The sequence below is a fragment of the Caloenas nicobarica genome, chromosome 5 (assembly GCF_036013445.1).
Source record: "Caloenas nicobarica isolate bCalNic1 chromosome 5, bCalNic1.hap1, whole genome shotgun sequence".
NCBI lineage: Eukaryota > Metazoa > Chordata > Aves > Columbiformes > Columbidae > Caloenas > Caloenas nicobarica.
Genome location: NC_088249.1, coordinates 54,582,152 through 54,609,837, shown reverse-complemented (window position 1 = coordinate 54,609,837; position 27,686 = coordinate 54,582,152). Strand labels below are relative to the sequence as shown.

The window sequence follows — 27,686 nt, the reverse complement described above, 5'->3', positions numbered from 1 at the left end:
AAGCATACTCCCTGATGATGTGCTAATTGGAATAAGTGTTTGAAAAGATAACGTTTACATACTCACAACATCAATTTCTTGTATTATGAAGTGTGTGCACATGTGTCCCCTAAGTGTTCCTATTTTTGTTTTTAAACCTTCTTTGAAAAAAATTGTGCTGTTTGCTTTTAAAGCCATTTGGTTTTAGTCTCAATTCCAATTATATTATTTTCACCATATTTTAAATACAGACTTTTCACTGGAGAGCTGTTCTCACAAGACACTGAAATTTCATGGGCTTTAACACAATTCATTTAGGGAGATTTTTTCCTTTCTGTCAGTATTTTCACTTCATAGTCAAGTCACAATAAAATGTTTACACAGAAACTGAACTGCTAGTAAAAAGGTATTTCTAATTGCTGATGTACAAGCAGAATTTGTTTTAAATGCTGCAGTATTAGAGGGCATTTATTTTACCATCTGTAACTTTAAATAATTATTCCAGTTTACTACTGGACAAACCTACTTGGGAAGAACAATTAAATAAATTAAATGATGTTAAGACCACATTCTTGAAAAAAAGTAACCTTTAGTTAGGACAATTACTCTGCGGGCATAACACAAAAGCCCAAATGTCACATTTTCCATGAAATTTACTTTTGTATGAATCATCAATCCTGTTTTCTCCTGAACAAAACTAGCCAAATATGACCAAAAAAAAAACCCACCAAAGTTGTCTGAACTGGATGATCCAAGTAATTACATGTTACAGCAGAATGCATCTATGACAAAACTTTCAAAAATTTGATGAAAAAGTTATTATAGCCCCTGGTTGAAATAGCTTTAGTATAGACCTATAGCAGTACTTAGCTGATCTTACTGTGTTCCCATATAAAAAATATGCGCAAAGATCAGTCATCCTAGCATTGATCTAATCCTTCCCTTTGGAGTACAGATGAAACAAACACGCTATAAAACCATGCCCAAATATTATAGCATAACATGAAAACAGTATACATTTCTCATTAGCATTTTTAATATGCTGCTTAGAATTGAATCTTCTTAAAAGTCCTTATATATGCAAACTTTTTGTCTTCCACACAAATTCCCCAAAGCTCCCATCTTCTATGGTATCATTTGTTTAGGGCCTATTTGTTCAGCCTCAGCTCCTGATCCTGCTCTCATCATCTTCCAAGGCCACCTCACATGAATAAGCATTTGCAGAAATCAAGCCTTTAAACTGAAAGATACTTGAGGTACAACCTGTCCTTTTAGTCTACAGAGCACAGGGAAAATTTATAACACTGTACATATTACTATTACTGAATAGTAAGAATATGTATCTGCTGAACTAATATATACTACCTACAGAATATCTGCAAGTTCAGAGCGCTACAATAGAGATGATTTAAGAAGGCCTAAACCTGTACTACTATAAAATGTATACTTCAATTCTGGTTTCACTACATGAGGAAATACCGGGCTGAATCAGTTGTGCATCCTATATTTGTTTTTCAGTTTATGTGCACTTCATGTTTGCATATGTTTATGGATATATAGTGCTAAATACTCAAGTAAATCCTTTAATTGGAGAACAAGAACAGTCAGCCACCGTGTTAGCTTCCCCAGATATTCATGTCAATGTGATTGAATTCTGAGTTGCAGAGAATATCTATGAAAGACTAGACTTGGTTCATTTTCTGCAGTCATTTTGTACAGTCCTTCGCTTGGTTTCATTGGTAAGGCTGCTGAACCACGTTCCAGCTCTCATGGTCACGGTACTGTAAGGGGTCTCGACTGTACAACAACCTTTTCTGCAAAAGCCAGTGTACAGTTGTATGATAACAGCAGTCCATACTTCTCATTAAAGTTTAAATACTTACTTGATTGACCTAAATGCAAACATTGCTTTCAAAGTACTTTTTACCTCAGGTTTTTTTTACCCCAGCTTTTTGTTGTTGTCAACAAAGCAAAGTAGGACTCAGATCAGGAATCCACAATATAATTACCAAAGACCTTTATATGTTCATAATACTACATGAATGTGAATTAAACAATACTTACAGGTTTTCATCCAATTAGCCTGGTACACACAAAGAAGTTCACCATGAATCTACCGTTGCATTTATTCCATTACTTTGATTGGAAAGTATACTCCATATTGAGGTATGAAGAGGTACTGGTTCTATTGATTGATATATTACTGTTTCCATTTATGGATGAGAAAAATGAGGCAAAGAAAGACTAACTGATTGCTTGAAAAAAACATGCAGTGGCAAAGCCAGGAAGAGTTACAGCAAATTCCTCTCTCTCCATTCAGTAATCACTTTACATTGCCTTCTCAGAACTACTTCTCAATGGTAATACTTTTAAAAAATTGTTTATTTTATTTGATAACAATATTTTCTTTAAATAGGACTGACAATGCTCATTAAAAAGATGCTGACCTGTAAACGAAGGGAACTGCAAATATAATAGCAAAACCATATATGAAAATGAACATTTGTAAAGAGGAAGGGTTAGTATAAATTGAACACATTTCTATATCAAGAAGAGAACCAGCCACATTTTACCCTGATGAATGCGGTTTTGTGAACATCTTTTTCCACAAATGATTGAATAAATATTTATTCATAAACTATATTTGTGACTTAAGAGAATGAGCTGCATAGATTGGTTTCATTTATACCACGATACAAGAGGTATTGCAATAATTTATATCATGCCAAGTCTAAGTCCCATTAGATTTTCCTTATTATACTTGACTAAAGTTGAAGACTATCCAAAAAAACCCGCAATTCTGAAAGCTTTCTATTTGTTGCATAAATAACTATCTTCCTCCCAGATCTTCTCCTCTAACGTTCCCTTTCTCAAGGCATTTATGCATAGGCCTAGTCCCATTTGCTTTATTTGAACTTGGGCATACACCGAAACATATTCTTGGGCCATGGTCTAAATGACTACAGTCTCAGTCATTTTGCTGCGACCATAAAGGTCAGCTTTCTCCAGGGTATATAAAAATACATTCCCAGTTCAGAAGATACTGGTTGTCCTAGTGTTTCCTCAATAAACCCATATAGCTTTTCCTCTAAAAGTCCTGTTAGTCTTGAATCACAGCCCAAATTCATTTCTAGAAATAATTGTCATGACAATAGCAAGATGCATGGCTATCATTAGCAACTGCCACAACTGATGTGTTATTGTAAGCAACACTGTTCTCTCATTATTATGATTATGAACACCAAAAGAAAGCTTGAAAAAACAGGAATATTCACTGTTCATTCAAGCATCTGTAGTCCCTCTGAATAACTGAAGCATAAGTTGGTAGCAAAAAACCTACAAAAAAAGTTTATAAGTACATTTCTTAATAAAAGAACATTCTAAAACTGATATAACAGTGACACTTTAAAATAGCTTCCATTCTTCATGTTAAGAGTATTAGAAAGATGCACATAACTGGAAAATTAATGAATAAATACTTACAAATATACAAGAAAATCAGCCCCAGCTCCCAGAAATCACTGGTAAGTTGCTTTTGAATTCATGAAACTGACCTGAAAATGTAAGAAAAAAAAAAAAAAGTTGAAACAAAAGAAAGCCCAGAACTGATAAATGTTACTTTTTTTAATTATAGAATAGTTGTGATTTTTAACGATAAACTAAATAAAACAGCACACAAGATTGTTGTCACTATTTCAGCCAAGTCATTTACACAGAATTTGTTTCCAGGAAGCCAATACCAAGAGAAACAATTATTTCATTGTTCTGCATCTCACACCATAGCAACCCAGTCCATTATGGCTTCTAAGAACTGTCACAAATGCAAGCATGGTTATCTTTTAATAAGGAAAATAGCTGTGAGGGTTTTTTTGACTGGTCAGGGTTTTTTGCTTTTGTGGTTTGTTTTCTCGTGTTACAGAACATTCATTACTTTTTAAAAGTGTTTTGTTAACAGCATTTTGCAGCTCAATTGGTGTAAAATAATATTGCTTAGGTGCATTTAACTGGAACCCATCTAATGCAAAATTTATACCTAAAGAAATACTAACAATGTTGTTCTCCCACAGTCTAGATCCCGGTTAGAAGCTTAGCGTAAATACAATGCGTTCACTATAAGATATGATTAAATCCAACATTCTTTTTCCTGCATGCCCCTCAGTTCTAGTTGGAAAGGTAACAGATGCAACTCAAACCCACAGAGCTCGCCTTATAAAATTCTTTAACTAGCACAATGACTCACTTTATGCCTCTAAATATCCATGGTTTCCTCTCTCCAGAACCCCCATGCATTAGAAGGTAGTTCAGTAGTTTATTTTTATTGTTTGGTCTACATACAGCACATTTTTAGTTCTTACGAAAACAAAGAAACTTTGTTGCACAGCCCTTGTTTTCTTTCCAAAATGTGAGGATGGATATGGGTAACATTAAACTGAAAATAGTAATGGAGCCTGGGCAACTAGTTTAGGTCAAAACCTTTTTGTTCTCTGGGAGCTATCTGATTAATTTGCAGTTCATAAAACAGTGGGTGTAAGCTCAGTTTAAAAACATGTAACTATATTTAAGATGAAATCATCATTTTTCTTAGCCTCCAGTAATCTTTAAGAAACACCTTCCCACAACATTTCTGTATCCTAAAGTGCACCAGCTAGTACTGCACATTGCCTAGAGACAAGGAGAGAATACCAAACTTATCTTGATGTAGAATATCCTCCTTATTTCATACACCCACCCTGAAGTGCATATTATTCATTCCAACCAAGCCCTCCCCCATCCTGAAAGTACATATTTAATTGTGTCTTCTCTCCTGTAATACCAACAGAGCGTCAACAAATCTCATTTGCTATATCAATGCAGTGTTATTATATATTTTAAAAGCAAGTCTGAATCTCATTATCAGCTGATTTATGCCATTAGTGTGCTTTGGAGCCACCAATTAAACAAGGACAGTGGTTCATAAGGTCACAGTTAATTAATCCAAAAGAGTATAAATACACTTTAATGCACACCACCTCATGTAGAGAATTTAGGAACAAAGCAACAACCCTTTATTCTGGGCAAGCAATTAGGGGGAAAGGTTAAATATACAAAATTTTAAATTTAGCTTTAGCACTCTGCTAATCTCTCAGGAAAAAAGTTCCGTTTGGTAAAAAGTGCTGCAAAATAATATGTATGTGAAGCCTTGATCCTTATGGCAAGAGGCAACAGTGCAAGTGAGGGAGAAGGAAGAAAAGGGCTAACCATGCCCAGTAATCCTGAGCAAATTAAGGCTTGTTGCTCAGATAACACCTCAGAACTGTGAACCAGCTGCAGGCTTACCTATTAAGTAGTTGGTCAGGGTCGAAAAGACCAAAACAAAAAACCCGAACAGTTCACTCTATTCAAAATGGACCGATCTGAGCTAGACTGTTGTACTCGATACATCATATAAAACTGACTTTTCCTTCAACCACATTCCCTTCATAAATTTAATAAAACAGCGCAATCATGTAAGTGTTCAGTAATAGCAGTAGTCTACCAACACAACCAGAGTATAAATAAGGAAAATGCTGAAAACAGTCTAACCGACCAGAAACAGTTATTCACAGTGAAAATTCAAGTATGAGGTACCTGGGGTTTAAGTGGAAGAAAATGATGCCTGTTTCTTACTGCCTTGACTCATTTTACCTTGCACAGTTCCTGTCTCAAGAGATAGATGATAACACATGATAACATGATAACACACACACAGACACACAAATCACACCACTTTTTTCCTTTTTAGCTTTCCAGGTGATTTTTCTTAAATAAACAAACAACAACAAAACTTTCCTATCCATGTAGAAAACCTTCTGTCCATCAAACACTAATATCAGAAAGCAAAATACAAAATTCCTGTAAGGTGTATCCTATACAAATCATATAATTAAATATAAATGTATTACATAAATAAAACAGACCAAGGACTAATACTATACAAGTCAGTAGTTGTTTCATGTAGATTGTTATACCTGTCTCTTTTACCAATAAAAGACTTGTATCACATTTTTAAAGGTGTTTGGGAGGCCAGCTCCCACTGGTGTTGAGAAGACAGACCTAACCCTTTCAGAAGTCTGGCCTTTCTTCTATTAGCTTAAACCATTTATGTTTTCACTTTGGATGTCTCGAGTTGAACTGCAGGCGACTACACAGGTGAGTGGTCGTCGCATACACATATACACGAACAAAGTTTTCTTTAAAGTGTTCTCTTGATTTCATTAGTACAAGTCCCACCAGAAACTTCACTCAGATGTGTTGCAGTCAAAATGCTCTCAAAGTGTTCTCAATAGCTGCAATTTCTGCAGGTATTTCAGATGCTTGTTTGGAAAGCTGTTAGCATCCTTATCAACGACTGGCTCTCCTGTCCCACTATGAAAGGGGGAAAATCCAGCTGTGAGAATAACCTATGCTCTGATTTCATCTACCTGCCAAAAGATGTTTCATACTTAACTCTGCACATATAGTATGAATCAAACAAAAAAGGTTATGTTTTCTTTTTCCCGTACTGTGGCTGACTTTCTGTTCTACCACTCTGTGAAACTGCGGAAACTTTCGACGGCAGAGGAAAAACACAATGCGAAGACCTAAATCTATGTACCAATGACTCCAGTGCTCTGGTACTAACCAGCATTTCAACCCACAAGCTGAAGCATGGCTGCAAGGCAGGGGAAATGAGGCAAAAGGAGATGCAATATAGCAGATCTATATGAACTTAGTGGGTACAATTCTGTGACGCTTGCTGCTGAAAACATCCAGTGATAACACCTGATGGACTCTCAAATCTTGGAAAGCAGAATAAAAGATCCCAAATACAAACTGCCCACACCAGGAAAAAAAGAAACAACAAAGACAGGGATTTACAAAAGGACATAAGGGTTCAGGCAACCAGCTTTCCATGAAGATAGCAAAGGTTTATTATCTCCTCATTTCCCTCAAAAAAAAAAAAAAATCCATTTTGGAAATCCTTAAAAAGGTTACATTTTAAATGAAAACTTTTGCTCAAAAGCCAACATCATAGCAGTTTTAACCCTTGCGACTGCTTGTTTGGAGTTGTTTTTTGCAAAAAGGAAAAGGTGTCCTAACGTCAGGTAACATGAAATAAGACAAAGATCATTTCTGCAAACACCAAAAAGTCACAGGCCTGGCTTAAAAGAAGGGTTAATGAAGTTAGACATCTCTCATTGACTTGACTAAGAATAATGTACAGTCATCCAACAGTTCCACAGAATCTTTCAAAGCAACTGATTTTTCAAAAAGCTAAGCTTTTGCTTGTCTTACAAATGCATATTGACACCAAGAGATCACTGGACATAACACAGATCACGTACATCACTAAATGACTTCAGGAATCCGTATGCCCTAAGTATTAGGAACCAAAAACAATTCAAGAAGTAGCCAAATGTCACTTATAAAATTGTCCTCTTTCCCCCCAACACACCATCAGCTCTAATAATTCCAAGAGATTTTAGTTTTCAGAACATAAGATCTCACCACTTCTGCAAAGCAGAAACAAAATTACTCATTTTATAAAATCTTTTACAAGATCTTTTTTTATAGTATTCTGATTCTTCTAAGATAGAACCTATACAGGTAGTCTGAGTTTTCTGTGCACCATCATCAGTGAGCATGAAGGAATTCTGCAAGTAAAAAATGGAAGCAGTTATTTACTAAAAAGCTTAGCATCGTTTTATATCATTTGAGAATGTGGCCTATCATTGTGGGCTGCTGGGACTAAAATATGTACCATTCAACAACTGTTAAAAAACTATTTTCGGAATTATAGCATGACATGAAATGAAAAAAGGAATAATATAGAAATGAAGCTATACATTTAAAGCCTGAATCACATAGCAATTTCACACCCTGAAATGTGCAAAATTTCATAATTAAAACAACACTAATGACCTGTAAGCCCTTAGCCACAGTCTCAAAAATCAAGGGTGCAGTGTGCTGATTGTGCTGGGAGTCTTTCAGTTGGATTTCTAAATATCTTACTTAATTGAGGAAAAGGGCACAGTTTCAAGATGATTCAATGAAGAATGTTTTACACACAGAAAACTCTCCATTCATGATCATTTTGAAGCAGGAATTAAACAAAGTAATTAACCACTTTAGATGAGACTTTCTACAAAAGAGATAAGGAAATTCCTGTTATCTTCCCTGTCACTTCTCTTCAGTGGCCCAGGATTGTATTTTACTGCCATTACTGCCTTATTTCTTAAACTGTTTACTCTCCTAGGTTCCATGCACTAGCAAAAGGTTTGGAAAAAAAAAAAAAGTTGTCCTTCTAATGCTTTTCATTTTAGAATGGTCCCTCTGCAATGACCCTCATTTGGATTTTTGTACTCTGTAACAGAGATTGCAGCCAAATGATCTATCAAAGGAGGAATTAGAGCATACCACCTGTTACACAAGTAGTCATTTTAAAAACCATGTTGCATCACAGTGAGGTAAGAAAAACACAGTGCATACAATACAAACATATGTCTCCGAAGCTCTGTACTCAGCCACTGCTTTGCTATAGATTTTCTGCTGAACCTTCAGCAAAAGAGTTATTTTGTGCTTCTTAGTTCCTTATTCACAAAAAGGAGCAACTATTTCTCCCTTCTGTAACAGTGATACTTCACCGCTCTACATATCAGAAGCTGTGATGTCGTTATTACAGAAACGAGGCTCAAAAAATACCTAAAATAGGATACATCTCCACAGAGTTTTGCAGGGAGATGTGAGCTCACTCTGCCCACACTCAGAGATGACTGGCCACAAACCCACTCTCATCCAGTTTAGCTACGGTTAGCACTTATGTAAACTACATGACTTCTAGTGAAGAGCAACCTCACATCTGCCTACAAAAAGCATGTCTACATACAGATAAAATAGATGGTGTTTCTGTGAACTACCTCTTAAGAAAAGGAACCCCATAAGCATCACCCCTCAACAGTTGTTCCCTGTCCCTCCCCAAAGGGTAGCACTCAGCAGCGGCACGTGATCTGGCAGCATTATATTATATAACTGACTATAAGAGCTCCTTCTGGTCTCTTCTGTAACCACACATGCATTTTACAAAATTGCATTATGTCTTCAACAGGCAGCTCGTGAAGGTTTCTCTGCTCTGTGCCTGCATATCTATAAAGCATCCAATCACTACAGAACCTGAGCACAGAATACAAAATTAAGGTCTTTTGGCTCTATCACTTCATAGCATAGCAGAAGGTTAAGACTAAAAAGGTTTTTAATGAAAAAGTACTGCACATGTCCAACAACTTAATTTAAATGTATTACTATACCTGCCACTAAAATTACACTTGAAAACGCCAAAAACGTCCAATTCACTGTGCAGATGAAAGAAATACCTAAATATGTATTTATTCTTTTGTATGAAAGGAGGAGGTCTAGAATTCCAGATCTGATAAGCTCTGTACTCATACTTTCAAGCAGATAAGAACCACAAGACATACCCCACGCTGCTTGGAAGGCTGAAGGGAGAGGAGGAACTCCAGCTATAACTCATAGGTTAGAGATAGCAAAACCTCCTCAGTGGCTCCGGGTAGGCTGGTGGGCACTGCTAGCTCCAGGCTCCCACATCAAGGGACTCGGATTTCCCAGCAGCTCCTGCACCAGCCCATTGCCACTCACATGATGTGGCAACGACACAAAAAACACTTCTGAACTTCTTGTGAGCTACATGCCATTTTAATAGCCACAGGCTGGGTCATTCCTAATCGATATGATCGAAGTAAAGAAAACAGAGAAAGCTTTCAAAGCAGGTGTGTTTCTGTAGCGTTCTCATACACAGATCCATGTGCTGAAGGCACTACAAGGCAAATTAAGTCCAGAACGAAGTTACAGCCTTACAAGCCTCAAGAAGCATGACTGGTGTTCCAAATACCAGAAACTCTTCCAATATGTGGTACTGTTAGAAGGATATAACAAATACAGAGAGAGTTTTACAGCAATTGCAAACTGCACTTGGAAAGTTCCTTTCTAGACGTAGAGGAGCAGCAGGGTCCAGAGGAAGTGGCTTGGAAATGGCATCCAAGGTCCCTCTTCAGAGACTCACATTTGTCACACAGCCACAGAAATCAACCACACAAAGATTGATATGGCAGCTCTGGCACTCACCTGCATTATAGTATTTGGCAATTTTTTTTCCCTCTCCCTGTGCCCCAGCTGTACTTTCTCCATTGTACGGGGACTCACAACCATAACAGGGTCTCAGGGCACTACTGTAATACAATCTCACAAGGGTTCTCTGGCTACAACTTTAACACAAAATAATAACAGTGTTTCTGCTTCTTATATAATATTATCGCTATGTAATAATTGCATTATGCAAGAATAACAACACGCATACCAGGAGCTGTTAGCCTACCACACTGATGTATTTTTTCTTAGCAAATTGTATTAAAGTTATGTTAGCAGTTTTGGCCTCCCTTTATCTTTTGAATACATAACATGTCTCAGGTTCCCTGCTCTTTCATCTTCAGAGCAATGTTTAAAGTAATTTTACTGAGGAATTGGCTTACTTTGTTTAAAAAGGGGTACGTTCTTTCAGCTCAGTCACATGACTGAAAAGGACAGTATAAAAAGTATAAAATTTTATTCAAACTGTAGTCTAGCATGCAACTAAATCTGTTTAATGAGCTTCATGAGCTCTAGATTGGACTAAATTTAAATTCAATTACACAACAGAATGGAATCCCATTGATTTGTGATTCAAATCAATGATCTATATTTACAGGTACATGTTCATTTTATCCCCAATTTTTTATATATTATCTATATATATATTTATATTTTATCTATAATTGCTGACCTCCTCTGACCAAATAAATGCTCTTTTTGGAAAGAAAAATAAAAACAAATTCCATGACTGTGTTTTCCTCACTAGACAAAGCCTCAAGAATTATGCAGAGTTGTGAACAGTTAAATAACATGAGAGGCTTTGAGTCATTGGGCATCATTGCTCAAAGTCTGGAGCTGTTGCACATAGAACACAGAAAAGGTTTAGAACACATCTTTATCAGGTTCTTTTACTGGACTTTGACCTGAACACCTGCTAAGTTGTCCTTGTGATACACTTACCAGATGCAAACGACTTGGCACAATTTTTGATAATGTAAAACCTACATGTGCAGAAGCAAGGCTTGGAATAGTAAGAAAAAAACCTCTTCACCAGGTAACTAAAGCTCTCAAGCAAAGAGACTGGAGGGGTAGGGGAAGAGGGGGAAGTGTTAATTGTGGAAGTCCAGTTCTACCATTATTTCCAAGAGCCACAAATGGTAAGACAGCTGAAATGTCTAGCTGATATTTTAGGGATATCAACAATGACATTAGTCCATGAGAATACATTGCCATATTTAAAATTCCAGCATAAGTATACCATATAGAACTTGGATCTGAAAATTCCCTGAAAATTGAAGATTCAACCTGTCACAATTGTCATGCACTTACATAACCGCAAAAAAAAAAAAAAAAAAAGAGATTGATGGTTTTGATTTAAAAAAAAAAATGCAACGATGTACCCTTACCTTTGGAATTTAATCCAAGCACGTTTGAGAGCCATATGCCTGGGAGCTAAGTCAGCTGTACATAAACTCACATTTTTTCTGACAAATCTATTTTGTAATATTACAATATGTGTGCCATTTGCTTCCATTGAAACTAGTGTTAATCCAGACAAAATATTGGGGTTCTGTATTGGAGAGTACCATATTCCTACAGCTCAGATTTTCAAAGCTAATTAAGTAGGACATAAAAATCAATTAGAAGGGCTTAAGAATGTCTGCCTTCAGGCCTACTTCCCTGGATTCCCTGAGGGATAAAACCTCCTTACTACATATCTTCAGGGGTTTTTTCCTGAAACCCTGAAACATAATAATTATAGCTTAAGTCTCCTTTTTTTTCCCTTAAAAAAAAAAAAAAAAACACCAAACCTCATATCCAATTTTTGAAATTCATTTCACCTGACACTATAACCAGAGAAAAGGTCCAGGTGCTCTCATTTTAATTTCATTTTAGAAGAAGGATAAGTAAATAAAACTTTCTTCAAGGATCCATTCAGTCAATTAGAAACATCTCCCCAAGTATGTGGCACAGAGTGATACCAGCAAAGATATGGCTTTATATTCTGCCTAAAGGACCATTCTATTTCTGATTATGTACAATAACCGGTCCTAAAGATAATTAACTCACACCTGCTGGACAAATAAATCACATTAAAAAAAAAAAAAAGTAACCATGTTACCTCACCAAAACCTCAAAATAAAAACTTCTCAGCCTCCTTTCAGTCTCTCCTAAAGCATGACTATTTCATTAGCTAAAAAAGCAAGCAAAAAATTATGTTTAATTAAGGAAAGAGTACATGTTGAAACAGAAATTTGCCTTCACTCGTAAAGTTATCAGTTTGATAAGAACTCAAGCTTTGGAGACTTAACCAAGTGAAACTCTAGTTTCTTCTGATTTTCACCTATGACATCTCTGTCAAAATCATGTTTGCAATTTTGCACAATATCTGTTCTTGTTGCATATCATATAAAGATTTTTATTTCCTTTTTCTTCTACAACATTCACCTCTGCAAGATATTTTGAAACCAGAACTGAAATACGTTCATCATAGATAGAAATCCTTGGAGGCAAGACTGCCCATCAAATAAACAATATGATGACCCCTGACTCCAATTTCTGTTAAGCCACATCAGGGGTACTAACAGTCAAGCAGGTTAAAATGCTAAAGCACTACTTTCTATCAGTCCATAAGGATCAGTTGTATGTTCATAGCCTGGTTTTTGTGCTGCGTATAGAGATTACATATTAGTAAACTGTTGATCCTGGAGTCAGAGGTGCCCTGCACTTTAGGACAGACTGTCCTAAGCTATAAATGTAAAGGTAAGTTTAGGGGAAGGGTTTTGTTTTTCATGTGCTGAAAGTGATTCCTAGCCTCTTTAAATAGTCATATAAAACCATATCTCCAGGCATTTACTAGCATTGCTCAACATCTCTGAGCCTCAGGCTACCCACACCTGCCCTCAGCATGATCCTGACAGGCAGCAATGAAAAGCTGATGGCTAGAAGGGTGGCTACTAGGCACTTTGTATATGATATTTCAAAAACGTAAATGGAATATTGATTTTTAAAAAAAAATTTAAAAAACACACAAAAAGTTGGCATTAACCTGGACAGCAAACCTAAAAGTTTCACCAAATTAACTCATCAGCCTGACATATCTCATTATGAGATCTTATCACTGGTTTAACTAGACAAAAGAAAAATATACAAGGAAAAACATATTTAAAGAAAGTTCTTTAAGAAGTACTTCAAATATGTTTCTGTCTTGTGCTAAATGAAGCGGCTATTGCTGTGGAATTTTAGGGTGGTGTTTTCTCCCTTTTCTTTTTAATGAACACCAGAGTGAACATTACAGCAACATCCATCAGAAATCATTAGAGCACAAGTTATAACTACTCCCTGCCAACTATGAAGTATGCAGGCTGTTTTCTTTTTTGTTTTGTTTGTTTGTTTGTTTGTTTGTTGGGGGAGTTTGTTTGTTTGGGGGTTTTTTTGGTAAAATTTTCTGGTTCCTCTATTTTACTTTAACTAGACATACTTTGTTTCTTCAAGCTAGAAACTCCTCTTTTTCCAGGTCACCCTCCCCTCTTTATATGGCATATGCACCCTGTGGAATGCAGTGCAAAGTTAAGTAATCAAGTATAAGTAAAATTATAAGAAAACTTTCTGGCAAACCAAGGAAAAAGAAAATGTTTGAAATTTTAGCAAATGCCACTCTCAAGAACTAAAATAATATTCATAGATGATCTTCCCTACTTGACAAAGTTTTTGATCTTTATGCTTCTCTTTCTTCTTTAAAGAAACTGTAAAGTGTTATCATTCAAATGATCACAATTATAATTTCAGTTATTTTTATTACTGACTACTCCTTGCTTCTGAATAACTTAATCCACTTTCTTTCCAACTAATTGCATTGGGGTGATACTGCAGGTCACAGCTCTGTCCAAGATCCCAGTGTTCTCAGTGCTGTGCAAATGGCCATAAAGGGTTTTAAAAGTGTGCAGTTCTAAGAGGATAAGCATTTTGAAAATATCAGCAGACACACTATTCAGTATGAATAAATATGATCCCACAAAGAAATATATCAAACCCCAGGATCTCCCCTGAATTCACAGAAAGGCATGGCTATTTTTGGAATGCAGGCTTAAAACCACTCTGTACTTGATTTGTTGCAGAACAACAATGATTTTAAGGGGTCTAGGATTAGATCCTTATTCTGTCACCCCAAAGATCTAATGAATCTCTTAAAAATTTTCAGAACTTGGCTGAATTATCAATACCCAAGAATTCACTGCAAAGTCAGACACTACTATTATTAATCACCACGAGAATATATTGTGCACCTACATAATATTTCCAGATGAAATTTTAAAGTACCTTACAAGAAAATAAATATTTTAAAATACTACAGAGTATTACAGAGTAGATCCCCTGTACAGAGCGCCAACATAAAGTTTGTGGAACTTTCAAACCATAATTTGAGGATATAGGAGGGAGATCAAGCAACAAAATTTTCTAATCCTGACACCCTGTACTGGGGTTGTTTGTGCAATTAGCAACACCTTAATAGCAAGTCACTTCCTTGAAAATCAGAGAATAAGATTCTACTCAACAAAATCATAGACAGCAGAATCCCTGTCTAGGCCATGTAAAAATACTACTAAAACATTTTAAAAGTTATAAGTATAAAAAAATACATTACTCTTAGAAGTCAGATGAATCCTCTCTGTAAGTATGCCGACTCTGATTTTACAATGAACTAATCATAAGCTGCTTAAGTGCATGTACAAAAATTAAGAGATAATTATGTAAAAAAATTTACAAAGTGGCTCAATGCCAAAAAGAGAGTCTCCCATCAATCATATATGATACTCTTCTTGATATCTCTACCTACCTGGAGAAGCAGCTGTGTTCTACAGCAAGTCCCAACAATCTTTAAAACCTGGCTTCTGGAGACACAAGAAGAGGATCTAAAAACATAACATTTTAGGCTCTTCCGCTTTTATTCACTGTTATATGGCAATATAAGAAGCGGGATTCTTTCATTTTATAAAACACAAATTTCACAGCAGTTCACCGTTCCATGACTCCAATCCTACAGAAGCCAAAGCGAAGGCCAGACTTGGCCTCATTATCTCAAGTATGCCTCATCCAAGATGCATTTCAACAAGCTGATCCGACAATCACACTACAGTCAATGGTGAAACTTTCAATTATTTCAATGACAATAACGACTAGAGTTACAGACAAGGGTGATGCTGTTCTCATGTAAAAACTGGAAGCAAATACTAACATCACTAGGTTCTCCAACATCACTAGGATTTAGCAAACGTATCATACAAATGCAAGAAAAAAATGCAAAGAACACTTCATTCACACATATACAAAGTCCTCTGTGATTACGGCACACAAATTACTGTGTTGTTAGGGCTGGCTGGAAGGTATTAAAATTAAAAGTCAAATTTTAACATTGCAATATCAATGCTTCAAAGTTGTATGGACTTATCAAATCAAGGAACATTGTCGGAGTTATAAAATGTGTTGTGTGACCTGTTATTTAATTTTTTAGTTTCTCTACTCTCTGAATGTTGCTTGTCTAAATTCTTCCAATGGGAAAATCTTCTAAGAGAACGGATCATTTTTGAGCTGTCTCAGACTACTTATGGAAAATAAATATCATTGTATGATATGTTCATATTGTAGGAGAATTACACATTAACAGCACTGTGAAAACTGATCATGCTGGGGACAAAACAAACAAACAAACAAAACACAAAACCCAACCCAACCAACCAACCAACAACAACCAAAAAACAAACAAACAAACAAACAAACAACAACAAGCTACTTGAACAAAAACAGTATTGTTCATAATATTGTTTTTCTACTTTTGAAACATAATTTGGCATCTTCTCTATTAGGCCCAAGTATTTTGAGTTTCAGATACCCCTACAGAGAAGCTAAGTGAGCTTTATTCAGCTACATGCAAAGAAATACATGGTTCTTTCTTTTCTGTGTCTGAAAATAACTTGTCCACTCTGATAAAAAGTATGCTGCTAGAGACGCTGGTAATTAAGCCTTTGCAGTTTGCCATCCATTAAAACTTGGTGATCCCACCCAAAGCACTTCATCATCAGAACCATCTGGTGTTCTTTCTGCACAATTACCAAAATACAGAACATATTTTGACTTGGCACTTGCATTTGGTAGACACTTTAGTCATTTTATAAGCAACAAGACAGCATCTTGCCAAAGCACGGCCTCAAAAGGAAACTTCAACATACCAGAATCTGACTTCTATTCTAGGAAGTCCTACCAGAACAGAAAGAACATCTTCACCTTTAGCTAATGTACTCACCTGCACATACAAGATACCTCTTACCAGTTTTGTTACTCTATGTTTCCTCTGTATGTTGATGATTCAGAGCATTATCTAACAGATTAGGGGTAAAGTGAATGGCCTCTAGTTTGGGACTGTTTCTTTTAAGATGTCTGGCTCTGAAATCAAACTAATGACCCACCAAAAATTAAACTCTTAGAAGTAAAAGGAACCAAAGACATTTCACAGTAGTACTCTGAGGAACAATATCAAGAATACTTCACATCAGACTCTCCCACCATATTTTTTTCAGTTCCTGCACATACAGTAATTATATGAGCACAGTTCTAAACACAGGAGAGTCTGAAAAACCAAGGGAGAAGACAAGAATATGGACTACTCTTCAATGATACTAGACTTCTTTTTGGCTCTTAGTTTTCAAGATCTAGATAAAATAAAACATGATGTGAACAACGAACATACTTCCAACAGGATCAATAAGTCTCGCTTGCAGATTGCCTCTAATTCACTTATTTCGCTCATTTCTGAAAGTAAAATTTGTGGCAAAAGGTGGAAATTTCTGTGCAGTACTGATGATTCTTAGCTTTCTCAATAAAGTATGGATAGCATGAAAAAAATCAGGGAGCTCAACTGAAGTGATAATTCTCAAATCTAGACATTTCCTTTACTTTGGGGAATGCTACGGATAGGTTTACATTTAATGTCTCTCACCTACAACCATCCCATATTCAAGGACACAGCATAGAAAATATATCCCAAGTGACAACGACAAGTTCCATAATAAACAAATACACTGCTGCACCCTGTATGGCATGGAAAGTTTTAAACTACCACAATAGTATATAAACCAGAAAACAGATATTTTCAAATCAAAATGATCCTACCAGGACATGAATTTGCACCCATCGAAATTTTCACATATATAAATTGAACTGATACAGTGAAAGAATAACAGATTAGATAACTATAGACATGGAGAACTGAACAAAATTTTACCAAAAAATTATTATGAAAGATCTATAAGAAATTTGGATGGAAATTAAATGAGTTATTATTACAAGTAACTTGCAAGCCTAGTCCCTCAACAAAACAACATTTCAAAAAAACAAAAACCCAAGTCTAATGAATTTATAATAATAAGATGCAAATAAGAGAAGGATAAAATATGTAATGACACAAAAACATATCTGCACAATAGTAAAAGGGAGTGGAACTGATGAAAGTGAGAAATTAGAAACAGTTAATTTAGTGAAGAGATCTACGAGTGCATATGGCAATCTGAGGAATCACAAACATGTTAATCCTTATTAGACAAGCCGTCAGACAGATTAAATGTAACATATGAGCAAGTAAATAAACATTTGACTACATAGAGTGTCATTCTCATTGGGTGACACTCCAAAGAGTGTATATCTCATCTGTTGGCAAAAACAAATCGCACATTACATTCTTGTTTTTATACAAAATCTCAGAGCAGACTTCCTAACATCAGAGATTTAAAAAACAAATATAGTTTATTTACTTCCTGTAGTTTCTTTTTCCTTTAATTTTATCATGGCTAACAATATTGTAGCAAGTAGCAAATTGTTATCAAGTCATATCCTCATCTTTTTTGAGCAACAGCGTGACTTTAAGTTTCTACCAACAAGTTAAATGAACAAGAGCATTTACTTTCAGGAAGGATAATCAGATTACTGTCATCTTACAAAAGCATTACAGGGTTTCCCTGTTATTTCAACTACTGTTCCCTGTTATTTCAACTACTATCATCACAGAGACATGTAACAATCACAATGTGAGGATAATACACCATCCCCAAAAGTAACAATCAAATCAAAATGCATTAAATTAGGAAAGAAATCATTCAACTTACACCTTAGAATCTTGAGCAACTGCTATAACATCAGAAAAACTTTCACAGGGAAAGATGTTGCTGCTTTCAGGCCAGTGGAATTAATATTTTGGTTTAAGTTTCACAGCATCTAGAAAAGGGCAAACACAATGGAGCAGATTCACTAACGTGTTACTTCAGTTTTAATTCATGTTAACTTCACTGAAGCAGTGAAGTTTTATTTGCTATGAGATGAAGTAATTAGGTCTTACGTCTACATTTAAAAAGAGATATTTTAACATCCCTATCTAAAAAAAAAAAACCACAACAAAAACCAACACAACACAAAACTTATACGATAGGTCCTTGCTTTACCTTTTCTAATAAAACTAGCAGTTTGCTGTTTATAAAAAGTGATACATTCTGGCATATTTTTGATGCAAATCCTGTACAAGCAATGACATGACATAGTAGTAGATCTAAATTCCTTGAGCACGTTAAGACTGAGTTGCCAGCTCTGAAAAGCAAACAGTTTTTGCAAATCGTATGAGCTAGTCACGAGCCCAGTGCATTGTTCTTTCTATAATTGTGCTCTAGTGAAAGTGAGGAGAAGCTGGTGGATATAAACAGAGCAAGACATTGTCTGGCCTTATTGTTACCTACCAAAATGAGAAGAGGACCCAGCAGAGATTCACCAAGTCCTCCCCATGCATAAATATATGCATTTCTATATGTTTTGGCCTTCACAACTGTGAATCAGAAACCAGGATCAGCCCAGAAATAACTGCAGTCTGCTTTTCACAGAAACATAATTTTCTTGGTATGCTTTGCTATAGTTACATATCTTGTAATGTTATTCTTGTCACATTCTAAAAATCTGCATCACTTTTTTGCTTCAGGATGAATTCTGCTTTCAGCTGCAGAGTAGGAGTCCCCACAGAAGTCCCGGTGGTTGCACACTGGCATACCAGGAACAACAGAACTCACACTTCAAGTCAATCATATCCTATGTATTATAACGTACTTTTCTAGTAGTATAATACACAGTTTATGTTCTGATTTAAGAATTAAAAACTAATCATATGTAAAATTAGTCCATTCAAGAAATAACTGCCAAATAAGTTGGAATTAGAGCTGTATATGAACCATTCGATGATTGCACTCGCATCAGTGAACTGGAAAAGCTCAATAAGCCAGCAAGGCTTACGTACGGAAGCTGACACTCCAAAAGCGTCCACAATCCCCTCTTCTTAAAACAATTAAAACAATCCTGCCAGTTAATGGCAAGGAACAGCAAAGGAGCGAAGAGTAAAAAGGAAGGAAATTATAAGGAAATAAATACTTAAGAGTATAGCCCAGAAGGATAATTTTTTTTCAGGGTCTGGTCAAAAATTTCTCCATTCTGTTTAATTCTGAATGCATCTGAAGTTCTTCCTTGTCTAATAATTAATTATTATACAAAATCATATGAGAGAAGATAACATCTTTTCCAAACCTCAAGTAAAAAAAGCTAAAGTCTGCCAATAACAAAACATGTTTATTCTATTCTGTGTTTCTCAACTTCCAGTGCACTTATTGGGAAGCACTTCTGCCACTGTTTGGCTGCAAAACATCTGTATTGAACTAAATATGCTATTTTTCACTAAACTCAGTCTAAATATTTTCCTGGAATTTAGAACTGCAAGTCAGTCACATGATAAACTAATCTAGAATATCATCAATTGATCCAGATATGATCAGGTTACAGCCAGCTGTACTAGTCTTAGCAAATTATTGTGTTGCTCATGCTCTGGCATCAGCAGTCTTTATTTCTCTAGCTACTTGGCTGTCAGCTAGACTGAAATTTTCATCAGTTCTTTTGATGAACGGAAGATATAAAAGCTAAGCTATGTCATCTATGACAGACCAACGGCTTTTAGGGGTATCATTTTAGTTAACAGACTATATAACTTCAAATTATAAAACATGTTTATATACATATATTTACATTCACAACTAGCCAGATACACACAAAACACTCCTGAATTGAGAGATATTCCAGAAAAATGAGAACATGACTGTTTGTCTTTCTTCAACTTTTAAAATCCTAAGGTAATCTATAAGCTCAGTCTTTTTTTTTGCCCCATTTTTTTTTCTCTCCCCTTTTTATGAACAGATATCCTGCCACACTAATACATATTTGGCCAGACTACTGCATACAAAACTGCACTTTGACTTTTGGGTGCTCTTTTTAATACAGAACAAACATGACCAGAAGAAAATTACTCTGATCCCATGAAAAGGCAGAAGACAATGCAGAGAAGCAGGGACATGGGGAATCCTGAATACACAAGAGGAAAAGATAGCCAAGTCTTTCAAGGAGAAGAAAGCTGAAATAAGAATGTACACAGCTGTACCAAACTGCAGCACGTATTTAAAAGTATGTAAAGTAAATCTGCTCTTAAAGTAGCCACTCATTTTGTAAGATTCCATCTTGAGATGACCCTGACTTTCCTAAAGATGTTGCCAAAAACTGGTTCTACAGAGTCTCAAGTTTAACCCTAAAAACAAAAGCACACACAACTACTGTTGCATTGGAAATGTTGACATGTCATACCTTATGAGCTGTTGGAAATATACTGAACAAAATCCTTGAACTTGCAAGCTAGGTAATAAGTATAAGGAACAATCAACCAATCGCAAATTAATTCAATCATGCAATTTTAACACAGCTTTAAAGAGAGAAAAATATAACTTATTATAAAGAGAGAAAAAAGTATATCTGGCATTAAAGAAAACAGCTGGGTTATGTAAGAGGCCTAAGAAATAGCAACAGTAGCATATTTGGCCTGTTTCAGGCCCTTCGCAAAGGTTTTCACCCTCTAAAAAAATGAATTAAAATGCGCAAATTGAGGCAGACATAGAATATATTAAATATATCATTTCACACATGCAGATGTATGGAATACGGTATGTAAACATCTGATTAATTGTGGAGGAGACAGGATAGGGTATTTAACAAATCAGACAAACTGAAATCTTATTGAAAGACTGCATTCTTACTGAAAATCTGGACTAGCCAGATGCTGCTGCATAAACGGATTAGCTGTTTGTGTGCTACTCAGTTTGAGGCGCTCTGGAGGAGCAGCAGGGTTTGTAGGGCCACAGACCTGACTAGAGGCCATCACTGAGGACCTATAGCTTCAGTAGCTAGCAAAGCCATACAGCTTCTATATGGGCTGCAACAGACAGTTGAGACATACCCCAGTACATCCTCTGATTCTGTTCCTGCCATGAATGCCATGGAAATTCATTTGCACGGTTCCTGGCAAGCCTACTCTTATTTGCAAAGCAAATCCGTACCAGCGCTGCTGCCGGGGAGAGAGAGAATGTGTGCAGGTGAATAATTTGCCTCTCCATCCTTAAATGCATTCGATTAGCCTTGCACAAGCGATGTACCTGAATGAACTACTCCTCCAAACTGAGTGGCCTGAACAGCAAGTTAATAGCCTCAGCTGTATGCAAAAGTGGATGAGAAGTACCCACACACGTGGAAGATGAGTCAGAACTCTAAACTAATCTTTTCACAAGGTATCCCTGATTTTGTCTAATCTTACCTATATCTGTACAACAACGGTCTTTCAATGTATAATTTGTTAAAGACTTCTGGAATGCCTTTATTTAACACAGCACATTGTGAGCACTCAAATAACCAGGAAAAAAGTGTTTTCACAGTAAAATAATAGTAATATATGGCCAGGTGATGGCTCAAATCAAAACACCGATCCTTATTCTTTCAGTGCCGACAATATGAAAGATTAAATTGCACTCAAATACAGTACTGTTTTACTTTCATTCTTAAAGTATGTACGATTTCTCCACCATAAAAACTGCAAGTAGAACACATGTGAATTATGAAGGTCCTTCCTTTTTAAACAAATTTAGAAAATGTAATCATCCTTCACAGGTGAGATATTCTGTTTATTCTGTGGAGAATCATTTCAGTCTAAATTAAACCCTTCAAATGGTTTTGATGATTACTGCAATAAGGACACAACAGGGAAAAGATCTGGGAAGAGAAAAACGTGTTAGATGAATGGCTGATGGAAATATTTCTAGTATATGAAAACTACTGGGTTTTTTTTTAACCAAATATCAGTATTATTTTTCCAAAGCATAAAAACTAATGCTGCTTATTTGTCCTAAGTGAAAATGCCAATCTGCAGTCTCCGTTTTAATTATCTTCAGCATGAACTGAGTACTTCAAAAATAAATAAAAGATATAGGTCTTTTCAGCATTCAAAAAAAACGCTAGTGGTACAAACACACCTTCTAGATACCAGACTGTCAGAAAACCCTCCACATTCACCATTTAAAAATGAAGCCTTTTTGGGTGTCTTGACCTTGAATAACCAGAGAGCAGAGTGAAAATGGCTTGTCTGTTAAAAATTTAAGACATAAAACCTGCCATAGATTGCTTAGAATCTAAGCAACTGAGAATCTAAATTAGATTTTGATAAGACAAGTACTGACAAAAAGCAAAGAGGTTAAAAGCACAATATGAACCTCTGGCATTTTCTGTTTTCTTTCTGATCCTAACCTCAAGCCTCACAGACAGAAAGAACATAACCAAAGAGATGCTCATCAAAAATTTGTGGAAAGGATGGTTTCATATGTTCCCTTCTTCCAAGCTGTCTCGAAATTCATACTTGTTTAACAGCGTGATTAAGAACACTACTGCCAGCAGTCATGGAAAATTTTTATATAAAGTCACAGAACTAAACTTTACTGAAAAACAGGCGCAAGATATCCTACTACAGATTTTGGTTTTTTTGTAGTATGACATGCCTGCCAGTTCATAACTTAAATTATCTCAACAGTAAATACTTTAAGAGAAATCTCAACAGAATAACCAGGAATACAGAAATCCAGGTGACTTTAAAACAGCTGTGTAAGGCAGCCTATAAGTTCTCTCTTCAACCTATAACTTGCTCATCCCAGTGCTAACACGTTTTTATTTCCAAGGAATATTCAGAGATCCTTTACATACTGCTCAAGGTAAACTGCAGTAAAACTCTGTTTGTCAAGTGTCTTCTGTAAGAATCATTTGTCTTTCTTAATGACAATTGCTTTCCATAGCAATGTAACCCTGAAGGCTTTCTTGTACATACCAAACAGTCAACAAATGGGCTGAAGAAGAGGGAGACCAAGACAGGCTCATTTCACCTCCCTGGATGAGGTTCCCATGGAGACCCTTTACGAAAGACAATGCAGCTCCAGGCTGCACTGTTTAGCCTCCTCTGCAATGAAGAAGTCTCACTGAAACCAAAATGTTCCTGCTAGTGTAGTGAAATGGGCACACTGACACAGATCAAACCCAGACATCCAGGGTTTCCACATGGCAATGCTCAGTCTGCTACTAGTCCCAAGAACTTTGCCGGGTTTATGGATAAGATTTGAGGTTTACTGTTCAGTGCGGTCCCTGTCCTCTTCATTACAGTATGACAATGGGGAACACAAGCTATGAGCCATCTGGCACACTCAAAGCAGAAGAGCTGCACTGCATCTTAGGGTTAGACCCCTGAGGCAAGAGAAGGAACTAAGGATAAGGACCTGGGACATTGCTCTTGCTAATGGGTCAGTTTGTAGTATGGAGCTTCTGGAAGATGAGGCATCCAATCTACGTAAGGGTCATAGGTGTAAAGTTACTATTGTACATAACTGGGCAATAAGAAGCTTATTACGTGCCTGATTGAGTACCTCCTAATTAAGGGCCTGTTCCAAAGCCTGTTTAAGTCAATAGGAACCTTTCTATTGACTTCAAAGGGGCTTTTGATCAAGCCCTGCCTACTTAGTAGGATACCTCTCTCCCCATGTCATAACTTCACAGTTGTCATCAGGAGGCACTCAAGCTGACAGTCTTACGGCTTAGCCACAAACGTGCTGGTGAGAAGACACTTTCATTTAAGGACATTTGACCCCATTTTGTAACTCCAGCCAAGTGCTGATCTTCAGTACCTGGGACATCTACTTGGTCAGAAAAGAAAAAAATCATTGATGTGACTTGAGAGAAAGGGTAGTTAGTACTGAGAGATCTCTTGTATTAACTGGCTCTAATTTTTGTTGATGCTTGTAGAACAACATAGACTATTGGCACAGAATACAGAATGTTCACACATGTTTTTCAATCCAAACAAGAGAAATGGAAGAATGACGAAGTTTTCTCTAATACACATAATACATTATTTATATACTTCCCTGACCATTAGGCAGTATGCCATAATAATCATTTATGCAGTTACATATTTCTGCATACATATTAATTCTGAAAATGCATACTGTGTGGCCACACTGTAACTTGTCACTGACAGACATTGTGGAAATCCCCCTTATTTCATGGATCATTGATCCAATGTGTAAATCCTTCTTAGCTTGCAAGCCATTGACCAGATAAACGATAAGGGCTCTGAAGAGAAAGAGCCTTTCTGGTCTGTTGAGCAAATTCAGCAGTAGCACATGTACTTCAAATCCATGTGCAAAAACCTCTTTGAAATTAGGGTCCTGATCCTGCAAATCCTTATGCCCATAACCTATAAGTCATCCCAATACAAGTCTAATACGTTTATCAGGCACCTCTAGAAAAACAACATTGCACTATTCATATTAAATGTTTGTTTCCAGAATCAAGACCTAAACACAATTGGAAGAATGTCTACAAATATTTCAGCCTTTAAGATTTTCCACTTGCAATAAATAAATACCATGTACTATATGAAACAGAAAAGAAATTGTCATTCTTTAAATAAATAACTGTGGAAACTTGCATCTATATATACTGGTTTTTTTAATTTGTGTACTCTTCTAACTTTCAAAACAGCTAATTTGACTTTCCCACCACCTTTGATGCTTTTAAAAACCACAGATTTTAAGCCAGTTCTGCAAATTTACAGCTATGATTCAGCAGCTGCATGCCTTTGAAAATTTATCTGCTAGTAATACAGACAATGCTTTTATAATAATATTTTTACTTTTAAGCATTTTGTTAAATAACCTATATTTTCCTTAATTTCAGATCCGAGGCAAATAGAAATTCAAACTACAGAAACACAAATGTTATTTTCTGTGGTGCTGGCATACTGTTATTTTCCAGATCACCCTAACATGAGGTAACTATTATCGATTGTGAAAGCACAACAGGTGGGTCACATGAAAGGTCACATTAGTTTTGTTCACAGGGCCAAACAGAAGGTTTTCATTATCCTTAATAAAAACAGAAGCAAGTAATAAAATATATCATTGCAATAACATATCTCTCCATTCATATGCAATAACCTCATACATTAGATCCTACCATTTCAAAATACTGCTGTTGGCTCCAGCAGCATGATTATTTTTGCGGTTGCTACTTATAAAAATAATATTATAAATCATAGTTCGACTTGCAAATTTCCACACTGTTCTTTTGAACTGCTTTTCGAAATGTTTTTCTGGACAAACCTCCTCAAAGCACGAGTTCACTTAGAAATATTAAGCACTTTAAATGGTCAATAAGGCGGCAAAGATTTTTAGTAATTCCTGTCATTAGTGTAATAGCAAATCATGGTACCTAGAAGTAGTTATGCACCTTGTTCAAATCCTGATTGTAAATTAAAGTAGAGTCATAACTCAGACATGGTGTAATAAAGTCAAACCGTATTAGATCCTTTCACAACAGTCTTCAGGACAAATTGGTTGACAAGCTCCATTCTGCCTGCAAGTCACATGTATGTGCACATACACACGTGTGCTCTCATCAGTGCACCAGTATGGACAACAAAGGTTTATAGTTTAAAGTCAATATGACATATTCTTGCATCTACTGAAAGCATATTTATTTTTGTCACTTAGATTTCTCATGTCTATCATCCATCTTAAATATATTTCAATACAAATTTTAAAAGGCCTGTATTGAAAAGAACATCAGTCTCTTTTAACACCTGTTTCAGACAAAATGATTAATATTTTATTTTTCCTTCCAGATAAATACATTTTTAACTTAAATTTTACTTGTATTTTTTTCTAAATGATGCACAAATATTTCTAGGCTGAATGATAATCAGTAAATTGGCTTTTCTCCCCAGCTTTTTTTAACTAGACCATTCTCCAATGCCGCCTTTTGCTGCTGTGCATCCCCATCTCAGGATGAACATACTTGAATACTACATAGAACTGAAAGCAAAAAGTAGAAAATAAATTTGCATTTTCCTAAAACATAATTTCCCAAAATAACATGGGTTATAGGCATCAGTGGCAAAGTCCAGTGCCTTCTCATTGTATAGCAGCAAAGAGAAGGCCTGATCTTGAAAGCAGTAACTTGTTATCAGAAAGTAACATGTTTCGTTGAAAGCAGCAAGTGTATGGAACAATGTACAGCTATCTGCGAATGCAAAATACACTGGCTAGAATTACTTTTGAGTTCAGTTCCAAAAAAACCGAGCTGCTTATCAGCCTGTCACTGAACTGTGCAAAGCTCATCTTGGGGCATGTTGTGTCTGCAGAGTGCCTTGCGGTCTGGCAGCCACGGGCGATGCAGGGCCTCGCTCTCTGCAGCCCCCGCTCCCCCAGGTTTTCGGACAGCACGTCTTTCCAGAGCCGCACCTGCTGCCACTTCGGACAGACTAGTTTGTCATGTGATTCCTTAAGAGGTTTAAAAATCTTTCTCACGATTTGAAAATACTAAGCTGCGACTTTACACTTTTTCACACCTTACTCCTCTCCCTTCGCAGCTTGATGTGCTAATATTAAAAATCCTAGAACATAAATCAGTAAGTATATTTCCATGTTGGGTGAAGGAAGGGTGAGTTCAGGATCTCAAGCGTTTCAGGTCAGGAAAAAGGTCCCCTCAGTTACAGTCTATCTGATACCAACACACACTGTGTGGTATTCTCCAGTTTACAGGGTATGCCAAAATCTTTATCTATAAAGTTCTAAAGTATAAGTAGTGGCAGGTAAATAATTCAGATATGAAAAAAATGCATCTTGAAAGCATAGTTTGACTAAACAGAATGTGTTTTATTCTCTTTCTGCTTAAGCTAAAAATGCCAAGGAGTTATTGGAATTACTCTACTCAATTTAGATAACCAAATTTGTATTTCACTTTTTGCTTACATTTGTGTGTGTGCACTGTACTGAAAACAGTTTTTGAAAAGAAATATAATTTTTTTAAAGTCCTCTAATTGTCTCTGTGAACTTTAGAATAAATTAGTACTCTTTGACAAATTATCTCAAACCACAGTCATAAGGTGGTAAAAAGGCTTTTTGCGTCCCATATCCCAGAGAAGGGTAAAGCTAAATGAACATAATCTAAAACATGGTATGTACCTGACATTTTGTAAAGAAAGCCTAGTGTAAAAAATAAAAACATCGGAGGAAAAATTTCGATGTCAATAACATGATTTATATGATTTACAAAAGGTCAGTCATTTCTGGACACAT

The 27,686-nt window shown here is 36.1% G+C and overlaps 1 protein-coding gene across 10 annotated transcripts in view; it reads right to left on the bottom strand.

The window, feature by feature from the left end:
* SOX6 (SRY-box transcription factor 6) overlaps nt 1–27,686 on the bottom strand; it is a 377,869-nt gene that overhangs the window by 321,176 nt on the left and 29,007 nt on the right. For 8 of the 10 annotated variants that reach the window (XM_065635311.1, XM_065635310.1, XM_065635320.1 and 5 more), the window contains exons 2-3: nt 18,276–18,384; nt 3,463–3,533 (exon numbers count right to left, since the gene is read on the bottom strand). The gene's annotated coding sequence lies outside the window, so the exon portion shown is untranslated. The remainder of the gene's footprint in view (nt 1–3,462; nt 3,534–18,275; nt 18,385–27,686) is intronic. The other 2 variants (XM_065635316.1, XM_065635314.1) reach the window with 1 other exon arrangement.